We start from the raw sequence: 21998 nt of genomic DNA, 5'->3' as shown, positions 1-21998 counted from the left end.
GTTAAGCGTCTGCCTTCAGCTCAGGTCATGGTCCTGGGGTCCTGGGATCCAGCCCCACATCAGGATCCCGGCTCAGTGGGGAATCTACTTCTCCCTCTGCCCCTCACCCCACTCATGTTCTCTCTCTCTTTCTTTCTCTCTCTTAAATAAATAAATGAATCTTTTTTTAAAAAATTAAGTTTTACTCAAATCTATGGAAAGTCCTACACTAGCATTTAAAAAAAGGCCAGCTGCATTAGGACAAGACTAAGAGACACACGGTTTAAAACAGAGCTTTATTTAGCAACCATATCATGCTGTTAACACATACAACTTAGAATCTAGTATTTTAATAATAGGCCACATGAATAGAGGCCCAGTAGCAAGAGTGAAGATGATTGCCCTGTCCTTCTTTGCATGAGTTAGAGAAAACTTGGAGCAATCTTCTCAGTTTAAGAGGAAAAAAGTAAATTCAAAGGATAGAGGCCAGGTATAAGCTTTTATTTATTTTTTTTAAAATGTTTATTTATTTATGATAGTCACAGAGAGAGAAAGAGAGAGAGGCAGAGACACAGGCAGAGGGAGAAGCAGGCTCCATGCACCGGAAGCCCGATGTGGGATTCGATCCCAGGTCTCCAGGATCGCGCCCTGGGCCAAAGGCAGGCGCCAAACCCCTGCGCCACCCAGGGATCCCCAGGTATAAGCTTTTAAACTGTTACAAACTAGGAACAAGTTTTGGGAATTAAGTACACTTAATTCAAGAAAAAAATGTGTATGGCACATATGGATGATGGGTAAATCTACGCTGTTATCCCATAGCATAGCAATGGGACCAATGGAAAAGCAAATCCCACTCACACAAAACGTGGCAACAGAATAGGCTGCTTGGGAATGTAGTGAGCCTTCAGTGCTGGAGCTGGTCCATCCAATAAAGGCTGGATAGTGTTTGTCAGGATCACTAAAGAGAACTCAACCACAAAGCAGCATTTATATCAACTGACTTACCTGCAAAGTCCTCTCCCACCCTGAAAATCTATAATTTGATGAAAGAAATGGAAACTGGAGAGTGATCAATGTGGAGACAAGAGACATTTGATTTGGAGTTGATGTACTATGCTATGCATCTGTATATTGGGAAGGATGTGATCTTGCCATGACTGTGGGTGGAGTTCCTTGCCTTCTTCCTATGATGCCCTTGAGGTTCAGTTATAATTTGATGTTACCTATCGGGGCAGCTCTATTTTGTCTTTCTTTGTTGTGTTAGAGAAGACAAATGAAATGACAGTGTGTTCAAGGACTTCTTGGAGGCCATTTCAAGCCCCAGATGATGATGGTGGTGGTGATGGTGGTGGTGGTGGTGGTGGTGATTTTAGCAGAAATTGCAATCTCTCCTATCTTCTCTTCAGGACCAAGGCACACTCATTTATCCTGATGCCAGGAGCATGTACTACTGAAAACTGACAACTGAGTCTCTCTCCACAAATAGCCTCACCCAAAGTTATGCACCTCCATGTAGGTAGCCTGCATGCAATGAGTGGATAGGGGGCTACAAAGACCCAGCCCCCTTGTCTTGACTTGGGAAAACTTGAAAGGGTTATCTCAGCACCACAGCTTCCTGTGGCCTCTCCTGAAACTTCACCAGCATTCACTTCTCCAAGTTTCCCTGCCATACTCCCTTACAGGTATTTTAAGGAAAGGTACTCAGCAATAAACCTCCTCTAGTAAATCCTGTTTTAAGGGAACCAACCTAAAACCATAGTAATAATGATGATCAGAATAAAGATGATGACGACAAAGATGATGAGGGCAGGCGGGCCAGTGGCTGCAGTGGAGAAGGAAAGCAAGCTGAATTCCAACTCACTGTCCTTTATACTAGCAAATAAAAAGGTTCATTTGATCCTCATAATAACTTGTGAGTGGGCAGGGGCCCAAGACATTCCTAATCTACAAATAAGGGAGCTGAGAAATGCAGTTGGTAATTTGCTCATGATGATATAATTAGGGATAAATTCTATAGTAATTCTGTCTACTGGTTCTCCTTTTAATGTTATTTCACCTGATTATAGTGCCTGGCTCATCAAAGAACTCAGAAATACATTTGTTACACAAATTAGTGTGATTTCATTGGTCCTTTATCTTTCCTTTTTTCCCCACTAACCCTGCAAATTACAGAGAAGGGAGGGGAATAGTGTATATTAATAGCCCCAATTTTACAAAAGAATCGTAATTCCAAATATGCTGAATTATTTTTTCAATGAATTTGCTAATACACACCAGCTGACATGACCAACTTCTTTTGTCTATAAAATATGGTGACATACATGAATAATGTACAAGGCAATGAAAAAGAAAATATTCCAAAGAAAATTCAAGAAAGATTTCCATGATATGCTGACACACTGTGCTGTAGCCCTGGATTTATGTTTATCATAAACGAGTGTAATTTGAATAACAGGCATCAATGGTCAATAAATGCACATACCTCAGCCCAGTGAGCATATATGAGGGGCTGCTCTTGAATAAAAAATATTTCCTCCAAGTTTAGATACAAAGAAAAACTTTAGAGAAAACCACCCTGGTTCTGAAGAGCATGGGAACGCTAAGAAATGTTTTTTATTATATAAACGCAGTGATATGGCAATGGATTTAAAAGAATTTGAGACCACATTTGATGAGGTGTCACTGGTTAAAATATTGCTGACTAAAATTTTGCTCCCCTACTTCGATTTTGCTTGAATAAAGTTCTTGTTTGGCTTGTTAAGCCATGGACTTGAAACGCTTTCAGGCTAGCTTGTTTAATTAACTGCAGAAAGACTCCCTGTGGTGACCTGGGCTATTTCACTTTGCAGGAGTTTTAGGTGAAGATATTCTATGGCACAGAGAGGAAATCTTAAGTGAGCTAGGTCATTGCAACTGAGAGAAAAATCAAAACCATTATTCTTCTTTCTTCACAGTGGACTTAGGCCCAGTGTAAAGAACAGCTGGAAACAGAAATGGTTTCATTCATTTCAGGAGCAATTCTGTAGTTTGATTTTTAAGTGATGACTGTTGCTAGTAAAATTACCTAGCATCTAAATCCTAATAATGCTTTCTCTCTTTCCACAGTCCTATGTGCAATACTTCAAAGTAATGAAAAATAGAATATCTTTATTCTAAGATGCAGAAACTATAATGAGAATGATCAAAATGATTTATCCAAGATAAATGGCAAAAAAAAAATGTTGGGAATATCACCACTGCCTTTTAAGTTGACTTTCAGTAATCTGATTCAAACAGAGCTAACAAGAGTCTCTACATTTACAGGCAACTAATTTAAACAGTGCTTAAATAAGAAACGTAGTATGGTAGATTTAATGTGATTCTCTGACCTTGAAAGTCATGATTTTTCAGTCTAATTTCTCATCTGTCAAATAAAAATAATGCCTATTTGGCAGGGCTACTATGAGGAACAGATTTAATATTTATAAAACTTGTAGCATGGTGCCTGGCACATGGTAATCTGCTAAATAAATTACATTGACTATTATTATAACACTGTGCTTTGAAACTAGAAATGATTTCCAATACACTAAAAACAGAACATAATGAACAAATAAAAAATTGTTTTCCATGTGCCTAATAATTCTCTTCAATTTTAAGCACCTTTGAAAGCTTCAGTATCTACTTTAGATCACTGGTGGTCTGAAATTGCTAAAACCACTTGACCTATAACCAGAGGATGGTATAAATGTCTTTGAGAGTCTGAATTAAGAAGCAATGACTGCCTTTGGAGACACGATGAAATCATACATGTTTCCTCTCAACAACTGATGGGTAAAGAGAATTCAGAAGCCCACTGATCAATCTCAAAGAGCTGCCTGCCTGAGCATCAGACTACCTACTGCCCAGATGGGGGGAGGATGAACTTTGAAGTAAAAGTATGGGTTTGGGGAAGGTTGCTTTGGATAATTCTTCTGGAAAAAGACATCAATCTGGAAGAGATTTGGTAGGATCCTTTTGGCATATAAGATATATTCCTTTTTGTTACTGTTGCTTCAATTTTGCAATGGTAGAGTCACTCCAAATCCGATAGAGGAAATTTCTAGTCAGTTCAGTAAAAACAAAAAGCATCCAAATAAACAGTCTGTTTGATATTTTCCACCGGTTTCCTAGGAATTCACTCATTTGTCAAGTCTGTTCTGTAGAATTAGCCATACTTTAGTTCTTTGTAGACCCAACGTTGAATAGAGACCAATAACTTTTTCCTCAAAAAAGAATAACTATCACATCATCATGGGGGTTGAATTGTGTCTCCAAAAAGATACATTGAAGTCATAAACCCCCAAACCTGAGAATGTTACCTTATTTAAAAATAGGACCTTTGCAGATATAATCAAGTTGAGGTCGTAATGGATTAGGGTGGGCTCTACTCCAGTGACTAGTGTCCTGATAAGAAAAGAAAATTTGGACACAAACACACAGAGGGAAGGTGATTATGTGAAGATGGAAGCAGAGATTGGAATTATACTGCCACAAGCCAAGGAACACCAGGGGTTTCTCACAACCAGAGGCTACATAGAGGAAGGAAGGATCTTTCTCTAGAGGCTTCAGAAAACATGGCTCTGCTAACACTTGCTTTTGAACTTCTAGGCTCCACAACTCTGAGACGATAAATTTCCATTGTGTATAACCAACCAGTCTGTGGTAGTCTGTTACAGCAGCCCTAGGAATCAAATATAGTACCTGTAACCATTTTGATGTAAAAAAAAAAAAAAAAAAATGAGCTTGTGAAGTTAAAGCAATTGCCCAAGATCACGTAACTAGTATCAGGTACTGCTTACCTCACGTATGATATAGGCTGTACACTGTTCATTTGAGGTTATTTCTCCTCAATAGCTGAATAACTTTCGAGATACAATTTACTGAGTTCCCTACTTGGCCTTTATATCAAACTACAGACAAAACAGGCTGACTCATTTGTTTAAAAATCTCTATTACATAGATATATGACCTTGAAAAGCACCAAAAATTGTACATGATGCTTACATTCATTTTGTTCTTCTTTCCTCTACTATAATTTATGACTAACACTTCTCTTCTAGTCTCATGTGAACTGAAAAAGTCTCACAAAATAGGCACCTACTTTTTCATTATTGTTGCTGTTTATTTAAATATAATATGAAGGGCACTTGGCTGGCTCAGTCCGAAGAACATGCAACTCTTGATCTTGGGGTTATGAGTTTGAGCCCCATGTTGGGTGTAGAGACAACTAAAATAAACAAATTGATATTTAGATAGATAAATAAATAAAATATGAATATCTTTTATGCCATAAATCAGAAAGTTATAGGTTAAAAACTCCTAGCTTTCTCAGAGTTTTCAATGCCCAAATGCACTGTGAAACTCTAAGAGAGGGACATGGTCTGCAAGTTTCTCACTCTATTTTTTTTTTTTCTTCTGGTGCCCTTTTTGAATACCCACTCATAGAACACCCTTTTAAAAATATCATTCTAGGGATCCCTGGCTCAACAGTTTAGTGCCTGCCTTTGGCCCAGGGCGTGATCCTGGGGTCCCAGAATCGAGTCCCACGTCAGGCTCCTGGCATGGAGCCTGCTTCTCCCTCCTCCTGTGTCTCTGCCCCTCTCTCTCTCTCTCTCTCTCTCTCATAAATAAATAAATAAATAAATAAATAAATAAATCTTAAAAAATAAAAATATCATTCTACATAATTATTTTTAAACACAGACCATCTTCCATGTGGAGGCACCATAATCTATCAGTTCCTTATTATAGAAATCAGGGGGATCCCTGGGTGGCGCAGTGGTTTGGCGCCTGCCTTTGGCCCAGGGCGCGATCCTGGAGACCTGGAATCGAATCCCACGTCGTGCTCCTGGTGCATGGAGCCTGCTTCTCCCTCTGCCTGTGTCTCTGCCTCTCTCTCTCTCTCTCTCTCTCTGTGAGTATGGTAAATAAATAAATTTTTTTTTTAAAAATCAGGCAATCATTATCTTTGATCTATTCCTTGCATGCTTTGTAAAATTCCCATCCTTTTGAAAATAGCATAGTTCATTGATTCTAAGACACACACTGTCTACAGTTTAACATCCCAGGAAACAATGTAGCTCTCAGCTAGGTATCAACTGTGACACCTTTGTCCTGTATTACACCAAAACTCACCAAATACAAGAAAATACTGAAAACGTAAGTGGTACATTCACTTTAAGAAGTGGTCCTGAGACAATAACTCTCCTGATGCCGTAGAGCAGTGCTTCTTAAACTTTGAGGGTCTTAGAATGTCTTGAAGTACTGACATAGAATATAAGAAGCCCAGGTTTGCTGAAATGGAACATGGCCTGCAACTCTATTTTTACCACTTTTCAAACTGATTCCGATACATGACAAACTTTGAGACTGAAAACTATCAGGTAGATGATGTTGATGTGTGTATATGTGCGTGTGTGTCCTGAATACCAATGACCCTGATCTAAATGCCACTCAGAAATATGAATATGAAGAATTTTAGGAGTATCTTAACTACTTTCACTTTTTTTCTTTTTCTTTTTTGTTTTTGTTTTAAAGATTTTATTTATTTATTCATAAGAGACACAGAGAGAAAGAGAGAGAGAGAGAGAGAGGCAGAGACACAGGCAGAGGGAGAAACAGACTCCATGCAGGAGCCTGATGTGAGACTTGATCCCAGATCCTGGGATCACGCTCTGGGCCAAAGGCAGACACTCAATCACTGAGCCATCCAGGTGCCCCTCTTTTTTTTTTTTTTTTTTTTTTTGTATGCACAGAGTGAAACACGATGAAATTTAAATAATTACATTTAAAAGAATTCTTTCAACAAATATCAAAAATTCTAAGTTAGGAGTGACTGGGTGGCTGAGTTGGTTAAGTGTTTGCCTTCAGCTCAGGTCATCATCTCGGGGTCCTGGGATGGAGCCCTGCATCAGGCGCCTTGATCAGTGGGGATCCTGCTTCTCCTTCCTTCCCCTGCTTAGGTGCTCGCTCTCTCTCTCTCTCTCTCTCTCTGTCAAATACAGTCTTTTTAAAAATTTCTAACTTAGAACACTGTTACAATGTCATTGACAAGTTTTTTCCTTCTTTTCGATGGAACATAAATATTGGTATGTCTTATGATTTATGGGTCCTTCCTAATGTTGGTACTTCTCTTGGCACCTAATACAATACCTTACATAAAGAAGGTGCTCAATGAATGTCTAATGAAATGAGAAATAAAAGAAATCAAAATATAAAGTCCTATGAAGCTATATTTCCATGAAAATAGATTGCCCAGGTAAATGTGTCCCAAAGCTATCTTCCTAAAATACAAACACGATCACATCTTTGTTCTTTTTAGCACCCTGTGGTGGTTTCCTGTTTCCTGAAAGCTAAACTCCAAAGTCCTTAACGTGCACAACAAAACATTTCACAAATTGTTGCACATCCATCTTTTCAATCTTCTCTCCTCTCATGCCTTCCGCAATCTGCACTTCAGCTGCATTCAAATCTCCTTGGGTTCCCCAAACTGCCAAGTTGGTTTCCAGTGGCTGTGTTGCTCTTGAAATCCTGCCCCTGATTTCCCAGACTAGCAAGCCAAGCCCCTCGTTATCCTTTTGACCCAACTCAAGCACAGCCACTTCATGGAGCTGAGGGACTAGCTATTTCTCTTCACCCATGACTGCCTGGATATCATTGTTCTGCAAAGCAAATCACACTGTAACATAACCAGTTATTCACTTGTATTTTCTCCCACCCAGAATGGGAGTTGTAATTTAGTAATCTAACACCGGATGAGGTTCTTGGCATGTAGTACGGGATAAAGGAATGCTTGTTGGGTTGGATCGAGGGATAGCCTTGGAGGAAGATACAATTCACGGTGACTTCCCCAGCCTGGTCATTCATTCATTTGTTCATTCATCATATCTGTCTCTACATGCCAGGTGCCGTGCTAAGCAATAAATGTAGGGTGAAGACAAAATAAATGGTCCCTTTTCTCCAGAAGTTTATAGTCCCACAAGATAGACAGAGTTTAGATAAATAAGTGTACAAGGAAAAGGTAACTGCACAATGTGATGGTCCATCTGCAACTGAGCTGCCCTAGAGCCCCGTCTGTAAATAGTGTCACTTTCAAGGTCCAGCTGCAGGCTTGAAGAAAAAGGTGAATCTTGCCTAAAGATTCATGACTGATGACCCCTGGCTGATATCTGGCAGAGGCAGCTTGCTGCCAACCCATGATTGTTCTCAATTTCTTCCTCAATAATAGAACACTGATATATCTGGGGCCACCATGTGCCTAGCTGAGAGATGACATTTTTTGAGCCTCACTTGTAGCTAGGACTGGGCAATGAGATGTCAGCAGAAATGCTGGAGTTACGGGAAAGTTCTCTACATAAAGCCAACTCAAAATATCATATGTCAATTATATCTTGATTAAAAAAAAAAAAAGGAGGCCAACTCAGGTAGAAAATGTGCCCCTTTGCCCTTTCCTGTTCATTTGCCTGGAACATGGACATGCTGGCTGGAGTAAAAGCAGCCATTCTGGACCATGAGGATGCTTTGAGGACGGATGTTATTTTCCAAAGATGGCAGGACAGAGAGAAGGAGCTGGCATCCTGATGACCATGGGGCCAGTTTTCCACTAGCCCTGAACTCCTGGTCCCTCATCCCTTAAGCATAGTCTTGTTGAAGCACTGTTATTCGGTTTTGCCATATATGCAGCCAATCCTAATCCTAATAGATACTGTGATAAAACTTTCTCATGTTACCAAAAATTAAATAATAGCTTGAGTGTGTTTATAACTGTTGAGTTTAAAACTCCTTCATATATTACCTTATTTGATCCACTAAAAATCCTGTTAGAAAATCAGGGGATACATTTATTTCACCCAATTTATGAAAGAAAATCCACCAATCCCCCCTCATGTATCCTAGACTTGGCTCACGTTATTTTCTTGGTTTACAGACTTTGTTATGTCTTTCCTTCATTAAGTCCCCCTCCTTATCCTTCAAGACATAGTTTAGGTGTCAGCTCTTAGTAGAGTTTTCTTTATCTACCCTCATGCCTGTAGTAAAGTTAGTTGTGAAATGATTTTTGTGCTAACTTGAAAAACACAAGGACTGTTTATAAAACTAATCTTCTTCCTTTGACGTAGAAAGTGTCCAAAAGAAGAGTATTTTCCCTCGTTATCAGTTCAAGGTAACTAGCCAGAAATTAGGACCTGTGAGTCTTACTCTTGAAAACAAAGGAAATGAATTCTGAGTTGGACAAACTTGGTGAAATAATTACCATTCTTGATTACCATCCTAACGTGATAAAATGGAACCCCTGTCCAGTATTCCATAAGGTCATGGAGATTATTTTGCCAAGTTGTATATGCCATCACTGCCTTTAACTGGATATCTAGGACATGTAGTGCATTTTTGTTTCCAGGGGATCTGTGTGTGTGTGTGTGTGTGTGTGTGTGTGTGTGTGTGTGTGTGTTTGGGGTGGGGGGTGTTGTCCTTCAACCATTTTTCTGATTTGGGATCAGACCATTGGATTCTCAAACAAGTATCTCATCATATGTTACTCAGACCTCATTATATTTTTTGCTCATTTTGATGACTAAATCTCACTGAACAGTTCTATCAGAAGTGCTTCTAAGGGCAGGGGGTGTGGGGGGCAACACTGCTAATTTTCATTCCTCTGCGATCTGCGCATTTGGCAAGCGAGGGCCCTGGTGCTGGCCACTTCAGAGCTCACAGACGCTGCCAAGTTTCACCTTGGGCCCCATAATTTGTTTCAGTGGCTCAGGTGAAACCAGCAGCATTTGTTTTAAAACGCTTCTTGCCAGGTTTTATTTGCCAAGGCTGATGTGTTTCGTTACTGATTCAATAACTCAGTGACGGCAGAGGCCCAAGGCCCTTCTGTGCGGTGGGGCGTTGTCGCACACAGCCTGGAGGGGCCCTGGAGTCACTGTTTCCCTAAGAAACAATGCTAAGTGGAAAAGGTCACGAGAGATACACTCTGTTAATTTGGTCAGAGTGCCTCTCAGAGAACAAAGCACAGCCCCTCCTGGCGGAGTGAAAAGCCAGCAGCCTTCTTTTTCCAGGTCACTTTTGAAGCTTATCATTATGAAGTATAAACAATCAAATTCCTTGGAAACAAGTGCAGCCTTTTCAATATTGCTCACAGAAGCTCTCACACTGTGGCCTTAATAAAAGCCAAGTCTGCCTCCCCCCACCCCCCCTTCTCCAGCAGGAACAAGCCAGACCTATCTGTGTTTGGGTTTACTAGGGTTAAGGGTGGGCTGGGGGGTGGGAGGGCATGGATGGTCAGCAGCTAGTTTTTCCTTTTTGTTGTTGGTTAACACTGCAATTTTTCCCCACCTGGCAGTGACACGTATTAATGCCCATTTCAAGATGAAGTTGTTCTTGTAAGCCTCTGTGATTGAAGGCATTCACCAGCCCAGAGCTTGATAAACCTGAAATATTTAAAACAATGTTGTTATTATAAGCCAGTCAAGACCGAGACGTCCAGGGATAGGCCTGGCCAAACTTTCTTCCTGTACCTCTTGCCACATTTTTCCTCTTGTTCCTCATCTAGGAGGGATATAGAGCTTCAGGTGGGTTCTGCTAACTGCTGAACTGTCTCTTCTGTGATGCACACATGCTAATTTTGTGTTTGTAGATTTTACTTTATATTTAGATTTTTAAAAAATTTTTTTAAAGATATTTATTCATGAGAGACACAGAGAGTGGCAGAGACACAGGCAGAGGGAGAAGCAGGCTCCGTGCAGGGAGCCCGATGCGGCACTCGATCCCAGGACTCTGGGATCACGCCCTGAGTTGAAGGCAGACGCTCAACCACTGAACCACCCAGGTGCCCTATATTCAGATTTTAAAAACAGTTTTATATATATTGCTGACATTTATATTTCTATCATTTACCCTTTGGTAAGGTTTTTGCTCTTCTGTAATCATTTTCTCATTTTTAATTTATTCGAGTAAATAGATTTCCATAAAGCCTTCCCTCTGCTGGGTGTGTTTTGATTTCAGGTACCTCTAATTTATCAAGGTCATTCTGGATTCTTATCAAGGTCAGACTCTCACAGAGGCTATTAAGGCATCTGATTAATAGCCTGTGGGCCAGTCTGCTTCCTACCATACATTTTCTTAGAAGATGGAATCTGAAAAATAAATCCAATTTGCTTTGCTGAGATGCTCCAATGCTCTGTCTAATCCTGCCCAAAGTGATCGTCACCTTTCCTCTCTGGGCCCCATGTAACAGCACATTGTTCACTTCATTGCCAACAGAACTAAATATGCAAGATTTAGGAACAATATTTAGCATATTCTATTTTGTTTGCTTTAGGAATTAGAAATCCAGTTTAAGCTTCGTAACAGTCTATGCTGTCCTATTAAACAAACCATGCTTAAATTCTGTTCCCTAAGCTGTACAAAGAGCTTTTTTGTTATACTGGGGACTGGATCCCTTGGTAGACTGTCACCCAGCCGTGGAGGTTGTAGGAACAGGTGCGGCTGCAGGAGAACACGTTGCTTTGATCAACAACGATCTCACCTTATTTTTACAGTGGTGAAGGAACTGGATTAAGACAGATTTCAACATGGGAACCAAGGGATAAATATTAGTTTAACTATATAACTGTATCGCCAAGCTTAATATTAGGATACAGAGAAGCAGCAAATCCAGTGAAATCAGACTTCTTTCAAGAAAATGAAAAATGTTTCCAATACTTTCTACCCAAGTAGTCTCTCAATAATGTTAATAATAGTAACAATAGTGGGGGTGCCTGGGCAGCTCAGTCGGTTAAGCACCTGACTCTTAGTTTCGGCTCAGGTTATGATCTCAGGGTGGTGAGATGGAGCCCCGTGTCAGGCTCTGCACTCAGCAGGAAGTCTGCTTGAGATTCTCCTTCTCCTTCTCCCTCTGCCCCTCCTGCTGCTCTCTCATTCTAGGTCTCTCAAATAGTAAATCTCAAAAAAAAAAAAAAATAGTGACAATAATAATCACCTTAATTCGTCCCTAACTTACCAACTTTAATTTTAATTCTGATAGGCCGTCATCAAGTAATCTGACCTTAATCTATTTTAATCTATTTTTGTTCCGAACACTGTATTTTGTTCTCATTTTATTTCTTTTTCAAAAGCTTTTTAGCTTGACAACAAAAACTTTAAGCTTGGCAAGAATAGTAAAATAAACCAGAAATGTCTTTCACTCAGGATTCACCTGGTGTTGCTGCTTTGCCATATTTGTGCTAGCCCTCCATAGATAGATCACATATCTATCATTGTAAGAGCTGGATTACACCATGCAGACACACACTACAAATATACTATCATGCATTATTATTATTTCTGCTGAACTACGTGACACTTCATCATGTTTCCTGCAAACTTTAACACCACAATATAATTATCAAGTTATGAAAATCTCAAATGCAAACACCGCTATCACCTAACACGCAGACCACATTCACATTCACCAGTTGTCTCAATGATGCACTTGATGGCACCTCCTCCTGGCCCAGTGCCCAGATCAGAGTCACACACTGCACTCTGCTTGTCTCCTTGCCCTCCTTCCATCTGTAACCAGCTCTTCGGCCTCCTTTTTCATTCATGCTATTTGCTGTTTTTTAAACATGAGAGCAATATTAATTTTGCAAGACACTTCTATGCCAACATTTTCTGTGATGAGATTTGTATGATCTTAGGTTTTATTTTAGAAAGTCATTCTTCATATTATGGTAGTAGTAATATTTCATACTACATGCAGAAAAAAAAAATTCTGCATAGAGGTTTTCTGAAGAAATAAAACCAAAACAATTAGCAGGGTGAATTACTGGTTTCCCTTTACATGTCAATGGATATCTTATTAAGATCTAATTATATAACAAGTTTAATTGTCATGCTTAACTGTATAAAAATTTTGAAAATGCTTTTAATGACCATTCTGTTTAAAATTCCACTCTAATACACCAACCTTAATAGAGAAAACAGGCTAAAAGCTATGAACAGGAAGTGTATAGAGGAGGTAACCCAAAAGACCATCAAACATGAAGAGATGTTTAATTCTATCAGTAATCTCTATCAGTAATCACAGAAGTAAAAATTAAGACAATAATGAGCTGTTACTGTACACCAATTGCATTGTCAAAAATTTGAAAACAGTGTAATGCCAAGTGTCCCTACCAGAGCTGACTGGACCAATGATTAGAACCTGACTTAGGGCATTCTAGGTATAAAGCTGCTGGCAATTTATAAGTTATCTTATTTGGCTTAGAAAGATGAAATAGAAAAATCCCATTTGTTCCTTGAAAATCTGCATTTAGCAACTTTTTTTTTTTTTTTTAATGATCAAGTTGGGAGGGACAATGGAAATCAGAGACATGAAGTAAAGCATAGCTAGAGGGTGATGAGCCATGGGGGCCAGAGAAATGAAGGGTAGGGCTTGGGGTAGGTGAAAAAGCCCAAGAGCACAGAAATAACAGAATCCTGCAGAAAGTAATATATAACAATTCCTAGAGATGTATGAGGGACGCCATAAATGCAAAGAGAGGAGCCTCAGTTTCTGCCAGCCTCTTATCCTGTGTAACTTGGGTATTTTTTAGTTCTCTTTTGGGGGAGTCACAGTTGGGGGCATAATTGCCCATAGTGGGGCAAGAATATACGAGATTTTTAAAAAGAAGGCCTTCAAAATCCCAGAGGAAAATGACTTATTCTTACACCTAGCCAAATCATCAATCAGGTATAAGTGTAGAATAAAGACATTTTTAAACAACACGGAAGAAAACCCCTCTAAAACACAAAATGAACTGAGATGTTGGTAATTTTTTTAACATGCCAACATTTAATCAAAATCCCTTAAATTCTTCTGAAGTTTCAATGTTGACGAATAGGTGATATTGAAGAGGTGAATTCAAACACAGACTTCACACACTAGGCTGCCATTCAGTGCCTGTTCAGACAGCACTGTAGGTCCTCATTTAAGATACTAAAATATCTTAAAATTAAAAATAAAACATGGAAGACAAGTAAGACATGAATGGACCAAATTGGCTCCTGGGGATTTGACAGAGCAGTACGGGAGTCAGACACAAACTAAGTCTACAAAATAAGTCTAATAAGGCTAATACATCAACAGGGTATTACAAGTATAGTAACAGTAGAGGTAGATCCCAGGTACAATGGAGCAGGGGAGGCCACTGCATACCCTTCCTGAGGTAGGTCATTGGTGATGACCTATGTGATGTATTTGAGCAAATCATTGAAAAATAAAGGAGAAGGCCAATTGGGAGGGAGTTAAAAGGTGCTGGGAGGCTGAAATCTGGCTGAGAAGCTTTTAGGTAGCAGGAATATCTGCTAGTCAGGGAAACAAGAAATAGGATGTAATTCAAGATTGCTGAAGCATGGGGAAGGAAGCATCGATTATGAGGCTGAAATTGAAGGTAGGGGCCAGTTCAGGTGCTGCAAACTCAAAATAACTTAAGGGAAGGTGATTTAAATGAGAACAGGTGAGCAGGCTTAAATCAACATGGAGAGGTGAGGACCGTACAAGCAGAAAGGCCCATCCACTTTTCTTCAGTAGATACGCTGACCCTAAGCTGGCTCACACCTACCAAAAGTGAATCTGGTTGCAGAGGAAAGGGAGACGGGATTACCAAATCTGTGTCTACAGGATTCTCAACAAACTAAAGTTGGCAAATTGCTCCTGAAGCCAAGAGTGCTAATGTGCATGGAGAAATACGATACTTAGAAAACACTAAGTCATTGACTCCTAGCAAAGGAAGCATCTACAAGTCCAAAGTTTTAATACAGCTAGCACAGACAGGTTGCTGGAAACAAAAATGAATTGGGTGGTGTCTTGGATATAGAACAAATAGATTGTGACTGGTGACAGTATTAAAGAAAAGGGTGGGCATTTTGCAGAAGGTAAAATGGCTAATGACATTAATCATGGGAAATTCCCTAAGGAGGTGGCATTTTAAGGAAGGGGTGTGGTGTGGTCCATCTATCAGAGAAAGTAAGAGTATTCCTCCTGGAGGTAATGTTTAAAGCAAAGGGTTTTTGTTTTTAAGATTTTATTTATTTATGCATGAGAGACATAGAGAGGGAGAGGCAGGCTCCATGCAGGGAGCCTGATGTGGGACTCGATCCTGGGTCTCCAGGATCAGGCCATGGGCCAAAGGCAGTGCTAAACCGCTGAGCCACCCGGGCTGCCCAAGCAAAGAGTTTTTAATTTGGTTTGGATTTTTAAAGTCTCTTTATTTTTCTTAAGATATATTTATTCATTTTAGAGAGAGGGAGGGAGGGAGAGAGACTCTCAAGCAGACTCCATGCTGAGCAAGGAGCCTAATGCCGGGCTTGATCCCATGACCCTGAGATCACCACCCAAGTGAAAACCAAGCATTGCACATTTAACTGTGTCACCCAGGCACCCAGTAACATATTTTTAAATCACAAATAAACTATAACTAAGTTAATCATTTTCTGCGATAGGAAACAATCAGGATTTTTTTCTTAAATTCTATCTTAGATTGTGTAATACCTAAAAATACACTACAGTAACTCGATACATGAAAGTCCTAGGTTGCGTCTAACAGATACCTTTATGGGACTTGGTTGTCATTTGGGCCACGCAGAATGAGTCCTGGGGCTTTGTTTCAGTTAAGTGGCTTCAAGCATATTATTTGAAAACACGAGGTGATACTGCCCGCATCTGCAGACCTCCCTTATGCCTCCGAGATGACGCGAAGCTACAATCTGTTTTGACAGGGGTTCCCATTATTTATTTTTTTTAAAGATTTTGTTTATTTATTCCTGAGAGACACAGAGAGAGGAGAGAGAGAGGAGAGAGAGAGAGAGAGAGGGGCAGAGACACAGGCAGAGGGAGGAGCAGGGCCCATGCAGGGAGCCCGAGGCGGGACTCGATCCCGGGCCTCCAGGGTCACGCCCCGGGCCGGAGGCAGGTGCTCAGCCGCGGAGCCCCCAGGCCTCCAGCCAGTGGCTCCCACTAGCGTCTCTCTGCGGACTTGCGGGTGACTAACCAGGAGGGACCCGAATGCAGCTACCGAGAAGGCCCCCCCCGCCCCCCGCCCAGCCTCCCAGCCTCCGTGCAAGGAGCACGGCCTCGTGGAACAGAGGCTGAAAACTCAGAGCCCCTCGCGCTCCGGCCCAAGGGGCGAGAAAGAGGACGGAAGCTCCCGTCCTCGGGGGAGGGAAAAGGAAAATGATGAGTTCGATGGAAAGAAATGAAGCAGCCGCGGGGGCGAGCCGCACCTGAGCCGCGGTGCCTGCCGTCGAAGGGAGGCTGTTGGCTGTTGCCATGGCCACGGAAAGCCAGGGAGCCCAATGAGCGGCCTGCAGCGGCGCTGCGAGCACCAGCCATTTCCCTCCTGGAAGCCGGGGGGGGGTGCACGGTCTGCTGAGCCGCCCCCTGGAAGGAGCGTCCTTTCCAAATCCCCTCGGAGAAGAGCGGAGCAATGGGCACGTTAGCGGGCGGTGGGTGCAGCCACGCACGCCGCGAGCCGGAGCTGCCGTCCGGACGAGCTGCTGACGGCCGCTGCGATTAGCTGATTGGAGAAAGTGGAATGCGGAGCGATAATGCTGCCTGTCTGCGATCAGGCGGCCCAAAGGGTTTTTGTCTGGGGGCAGGCAAGCCTTCCCTGCAATCTCCTCGCGGCAGCTCTCTAGCTGCTCACCCTGAAAGCTAGTGACCCGGAAGGAGGCTGTTCCCCTCTGCAAACGCCGGTGCGGGCCCGGCTGCTGCCTGCGAGCGGCAGGTGCGCTCGGACCGGCCCGGGGCTGCAACGCGGCGCCGCTGCTTCCTGTGGGCTCCAGAGCATCTGCCTCCGGCCGAGGCCGAGGCTGGGAAGGAGGTCCCTGTGAATCCACCCCGCTTTGGATTCAAAAAGGTAAGCTCTTTTTTTTTTTTTTTTTGCCCCCCCTTTTTTTTTTGCCTTTTTTTTTTTTTTTGCCTTTTTTTTTTTTTTTTTTAAAGCAGGGCATAGCAATCATTTGGAGCGAAACTCAACCTAAAAGATTTACCTTCATTGTGTTCTCTGGATTTACCATGCACATGCACTCACACGCAGGCATGTCCACAAAATAGTGTGGGAACAGAGTTGTTGCAGTGATTCATGTCCTGGAAATTGTGTGACCAAAAAAAAAAAAAAACAAAAACAAAACAACAACAACAAAAAAACATTACTGATATGCCTTGGAGTCTTAAGATATTTCGTGTTTTGACAAACCATGACAGCCTGTCGTTCTGGACAGTCTTTGTAAGTAACAATCTCTCTCCCTTATAAACAATGGATCCTTTAATTAACTGTACCTTGGCGTGCGTTAAGGAGAATTAGGGGGAAAATCAGCAGCTTGATAACTGTGCAGCATTTCGGAAGCCTCATCAATGATTTGTTGAACTCTTAGCACACCCGGTGTATCTACATTTGAATTCAGGGATTCTGTTCCCTATTTAGGTCATAACAGCTGGTGGATTTTGCACTCGCTTATCCTGAACTTAGAGTCTTGGGGTGCCATTTGATTTAGTTCAGGGTAGTTGTAAAGCAAACGGTGTAGATAACTGGAAGCTGCTCACACGTCCTCTCCTAGTATCATGCATGCCACGCTAGCCCAGAGCACAACACCCCCATTGTGCTCCCCAGGCTCGGAATCCAGGGAAAGAAAGGAAGTGAAATCTCTGCGTTGAGTCCAAGCTCAGCTATAGTATGTGCCGGTAAAACTTCTTTTATTGCCCAGTTTTTCTCACAAGCAGATAGGTTTCAGAGATAGAGTGAAACCCAAAACACCACACACCTCCTACAAATGTAGGCTGACATTCGCAGCGGATGTTTGCTGTCACTGCTACGTGATAATAGCACAGACTTTGGATTGCAGTAGGAACTGCCCCCTTAGCGAGCATTTCTTTGATTTAGAGCCTCTTAGGAACAAAGCTGTTACCATGAATTGAAATTGGTCAGTCAAACTGAAATCCTTGATAAGGAAATGACCAAAGGATGATTACATTTGGTTTTAGCAACATTCCAGTTTTACCTAAGTCCGTTCTATTGTTGGTCTACCGACACATCAGATCATTTACAATGCTATTGAAAATATTCAGTGAAAAACATTGTGTTGAAAACTTTGAATAAAAACCTCTACCGAGGACTGAATCTGCCATGAAATGTAAAATAAATAGTATCTGAGATCTACGTTTAAGAAATATACTTTTATTTGCTACCTTTCCCCCCAAAATGTAGATGACATGGGTATCACCTTTTAATGAAGAATAATAATAGAATTTTTATTGCTACACGTGAGCCTACATCACCTGTTTCAGGTGATACAGGAATGTCAACAGCCCTCAGATAAAAGAATTATAAAGTACAAGGATAATACTTCTGGAAACTTACGTTCTAAATGTCACCAGTACTCAAGATCTAGAGACACAGACTGAGCAAACTCGACCTAGGGATTCATGTCCAAATGTTTGATGATGAGAACAAATAGGAATAATGCCTATCTGTGTGTGTGAGACTTGTTGGGGATAAAAATGGTGAAGTGACAGCCTTGGGCTTATGTTTAACTTTCAAAGGAAAGCTAAAGAACAGGTTTCGTTTTGAGTTAAATTCTGTAAATAAAAATATCAGCCAAGGAAGTGATTCTATTACAACAGAATTAAAGGTGGAGTCTCTCTCCAATTTAATTCCCTTCAAAGCTTTGCAGTGAGGAAAAAAAAAAAAATTCTAAGAATTAGCACGGTGAAAAGACCTGCAGCAAGAAAACAATTTTGTGTTAGCTTCTCTTAGGGCAGCTTTGAGAAGAACAGGGTGCGGAATCCCTAAGGCACACCTGCCTGCCGTGCCCGCTATGTGTGATGGGAGCCTTGGCCCACGGGAGGAGTGAGTGCCACACCGACTTCATACCTGTATTATTTTTTCCTACATTAATAACCTTTTAAAGGCAATACACTATGAAAGATTAGCATTCCAGGACCACTGGTACACAGCATATCTACATAGTTACTAATTCAGTGCCTTTGAGAACCACATACAGAAATACCATTCCTATTTTTCAAGATTGCCCCTTAGCTTTTGGCTATTTACAGACCCTCATTTTCTGTTGCTTTCCAGCTCACTTGCTAGCAATATCAAACACTTCATAATTTCCCAAATGCACTATAGCAAAGTTTTGCAGAGCCTCTGCACAGATTTTTTCTTTAAATCTCCCTAAAGTGGCAGCCACCTGTCATGCATCCTTCAAAATGCAGCCAGGATGTCTCCCCAGACACTTCCTTACTTTCTCTTTCAGCTACATCTGAATCTTATGTCTATATTCTGTCCACTGCACCAAACTGCATTTGCCTCTGCTCACAGGCTCCCAGAGTTTTATTGACCCCTGAATGTACTTTGTCCAGTGTCTAGGACTTGGCATTCAGTCATTATCCTGGTAACCTCAAACTTCACTATTTTCTCATTAGTTACTGTAAATACAGATTTGATCTTGAAGCAGAAATCCCATTATAAAAAAAAAAAAAGAAAAAAGAAATCCCATTATATATTATACTACCTTTTATCAGAGAAACCCAGGATACTTAAAAACAGCAATTAGGCTCTAACTTCCCTGATAATGAAAATATGGCTTCAGTATCACAATTTGATAAAAGCTATTGAATGTCAGACTCTAAATTTAGAAATTTATTCTAAAATCAGACCATTTAAGATTAATGTTGAATTGCTCATAATTGCTGATTATAGCAAAGATACTTATGGAATTGTTTTGCATACTGAAGCTAGAAGAAAGTAGAGCTCATGAACTAGAAAGAGATCAAATAATTGACATAAAATCTATGATCACAATTTCTTTTAATTTGCCTAAATAAGCCTAAAAAGTTACTGATAATCACTAGTTACATTATGCTTCCTTACAATGTGGGTTCCTGGGTGAGGGAGAGAATATTCTGTTAATATCTCTCTTGGTATAAACATACTTTTGGTTATAGGGACTTCCCACTTTTTTTATACTAGATGGCATAATAATTATTTTTTTTAAATTAGGCCTAAATGTTTATAGCTTTTTCATGGAAAAGTTGCCACAATGCTGTAATAAAAAATAAGAATGGATTAGAAATTTTATTAAGAAGAAATAATATATAATCCTTGGTCTCCAAGATAACCATGTTGACAGCAAAAGTTGTATTTAATATTATATGAATTTTTATCCCTAAATTAGCAAAGATTAGGAGTTTAAAATATCCAAATGTTTGGAATTAAAAATCAAAATAATTAGGAAATCACTTACATTCAGGTTTCTAGGCTTTTTCACACTGTATTCCAGGACTGAATTTTATGATAAAAATAAGAGAAGTGGCACTCTTAATTATCATGCTGTCCTTTAAGGCTTACTTTGGCTTTTTTCCAGCTGATTTTAGTGTATAGCATGCTAATTAAATAATAGCATAAGATGGCACTGGTTCTGTTTCTCTTGAAGACTACTCATGTTTAATCAGTTATTTCAAATTACATATAGCAATTAGATTTTAGGACATACGAGTCCAGAGTAGTTCTGCATCATTTTTAGTATTTTATATTTTAAAGTAAGTTCTATTTTGAAGGCCTAAATTATTTATAACTATATTTGATATTCAAACAAAATGAGTGTGTTCTTTTTGCATTTTCTAATAAAGTAGTATAATATTTGATTATATTAAATAACATTTTAAAAAGTTTTTCAAATTAATTATTTAATTATGGATATGTCTATTAAATTCTAAACTATTACTGCAGAAAATTAAATGGGGATTTTCAAAATCTCTTTTTCTTTTTTTTTTTTCAAAATCTCTTTATATCATTTCTGAAAAGTTGAGACATATACCTTTAGCCATAAGGAAACAGCTCTGTAACTATTGGGTTCTAAATATGACAATTACAAACTCTTATTCCACCTTCAGCTCAATTAAGATCATCTTATTTGAGTAAGTGACAGAGAACCAGCAAAGATAGGTTTCTTTGTTTGTTTTTAAGTTTTAGAAGCCTAATGTAGCCATATAGAACTACACTATATTTTATTCTTCCCTTGTCTTCAAAACAGAAATGTCTATTTTACCAACTAGGAATTTCAGCCAAAAGACAGTGGTTTCCTCTTCCCCATATAGGTCAGGTATACATAAATCCAGCATTGATTCTGCACCTTTAAAAAGCATTATTTGGGGGGAAAAAAAAAGGAAAAGAAAAGAAAAGAAAAAAGCTCTCACATTTCCTGAATCTAGCCAAAGGTCTCATTTTCAAAGAAGATTTTCCTACCTTCAAAAAAATCTAGCAATATTCTTATTATATTTCCTAATTTATTTTTAGATCCATGTTATAATTTAAGGAGAATTTATTTTTAATGAAATACACTATTTGATAATTTCAGTGATTCTAAAAACTTGTACTGTTGTCTACTTTTTAAATTTTTTATTTTATTTACCCTAGACATTCAATCTTCTAGCCTTCTTTGAGATGAGTTCTCAGTAGTCAGCATAAATTGCACATCAAAAATACTTTCTTATAATTAATCATATACCCTGCTTTAAAAAGGAGAGTTGGTCCAATCAATGTAGTAATAATTTTTCTTTTTAGATTCTTTTTCCTAATAAATTTTTTTCAGGAAAAGCTGGACGTGAGGAACAGCATAAAACTTGCAGGCTCTAAACCTCATGATATTCTATCCAGAACATCCGTTTGAGAATAACGTGGTTCTAAGGGTCAGCCATAAGGAATCCAAAAATCTATAGCAAAAATTAGCTTGTAACCAAGCTCTGTAGGACTTGTAAAAAAATTTTAAGAGTACAAGTAGGGAATGGAAGAAAGATGTTTTTTTTTTTAATGCACAGAAAAAAGCATATGCAAGTGAGACATTCTAAGGAATTATTATTGGTCATGTTGTAGAAAATGTATTGATATAAATGTTTGTTTTGTCCTCCTCTAAAAAGTTGAAGTTCCTCTTCCTTCTAAGCAGGTGTAGTTAGCTTCTTCAAAGACATCTGATCCTCT

The 21998-nt window shown here is 39.9% G+C and overlaps 1 protein-coding gene and 1 long non-coding RNA gene across 31 annotated transcripts in view; one reads left to right on the top strand and one right to left on the bottom strand.

Moving 5' to 3' along the window:
* LOC140604683 (uncharacterized) overlaps positions 1-16276 on the bottom strand; it is a 40915-nt gene extending 24639 nt beyond the window's left edge. Inside the window, exons 1-4 of one of the 3 annotated variants that reach the window (XR_012007494.1) lie at positions 16243-16276; positions 15571-15726; positions 10333-10427; positions 5102-5227 (exon numbers count right to left, since the gene is read on the bottom strand). This is a non-coding gene — a long non-coding RNA (uncharacterized lncRNA). Of the gene's footprint in view, positions 1-5101; positions 5228-10239; positions 10428-15570; positions 15727-16242 lie in introns of those variants that run through there. The other 2 variants (XR_012007495.1, XR_012007493.1) reach the window with 2 other exon arrangements.
* SORBS2 (sorbin and SH3 domain containing 2) overlaps positions 16102-21998 on the top strand; it is a 215393-nt gene continuing 209496 nt past the window's right edge. For 13 of the 28 annotated variants that reach the window (XM_072776038.1, XM_072776042.1, XM_072776034.1 and 10 more), the window contains exon 1: positions 16106-16877. The gene's annotated coding sequence lies outside the window, so the exon portion shown is untranslated. Of the gene's footprint in view, positions 16878-21998 lie in introns of all 28 variants that reach the window. The other 15 variants (XM_072776009.1, XM_072776011.1, XM_072776007.1 and 12 more) reach the window with 8 other exon arrangements.

Source organism: Canis lupus, chromosome 15 (assembly GCF_048164855.1).
Source record: "Canis lupus baileyi chromosome 15, mCanLup2.hap1, whole genome shotgun sequence".
NCBI lineage: Eukaryota > Metazoa > Chordata > Mammalia > Carnivora > Canidae > Canis > Canis lupus.
The sequence above is the reverse complement of the archived record's forward strand: the minus strand, read 5'-3'. Positions and strand labels throughout refer to the sequence as shown.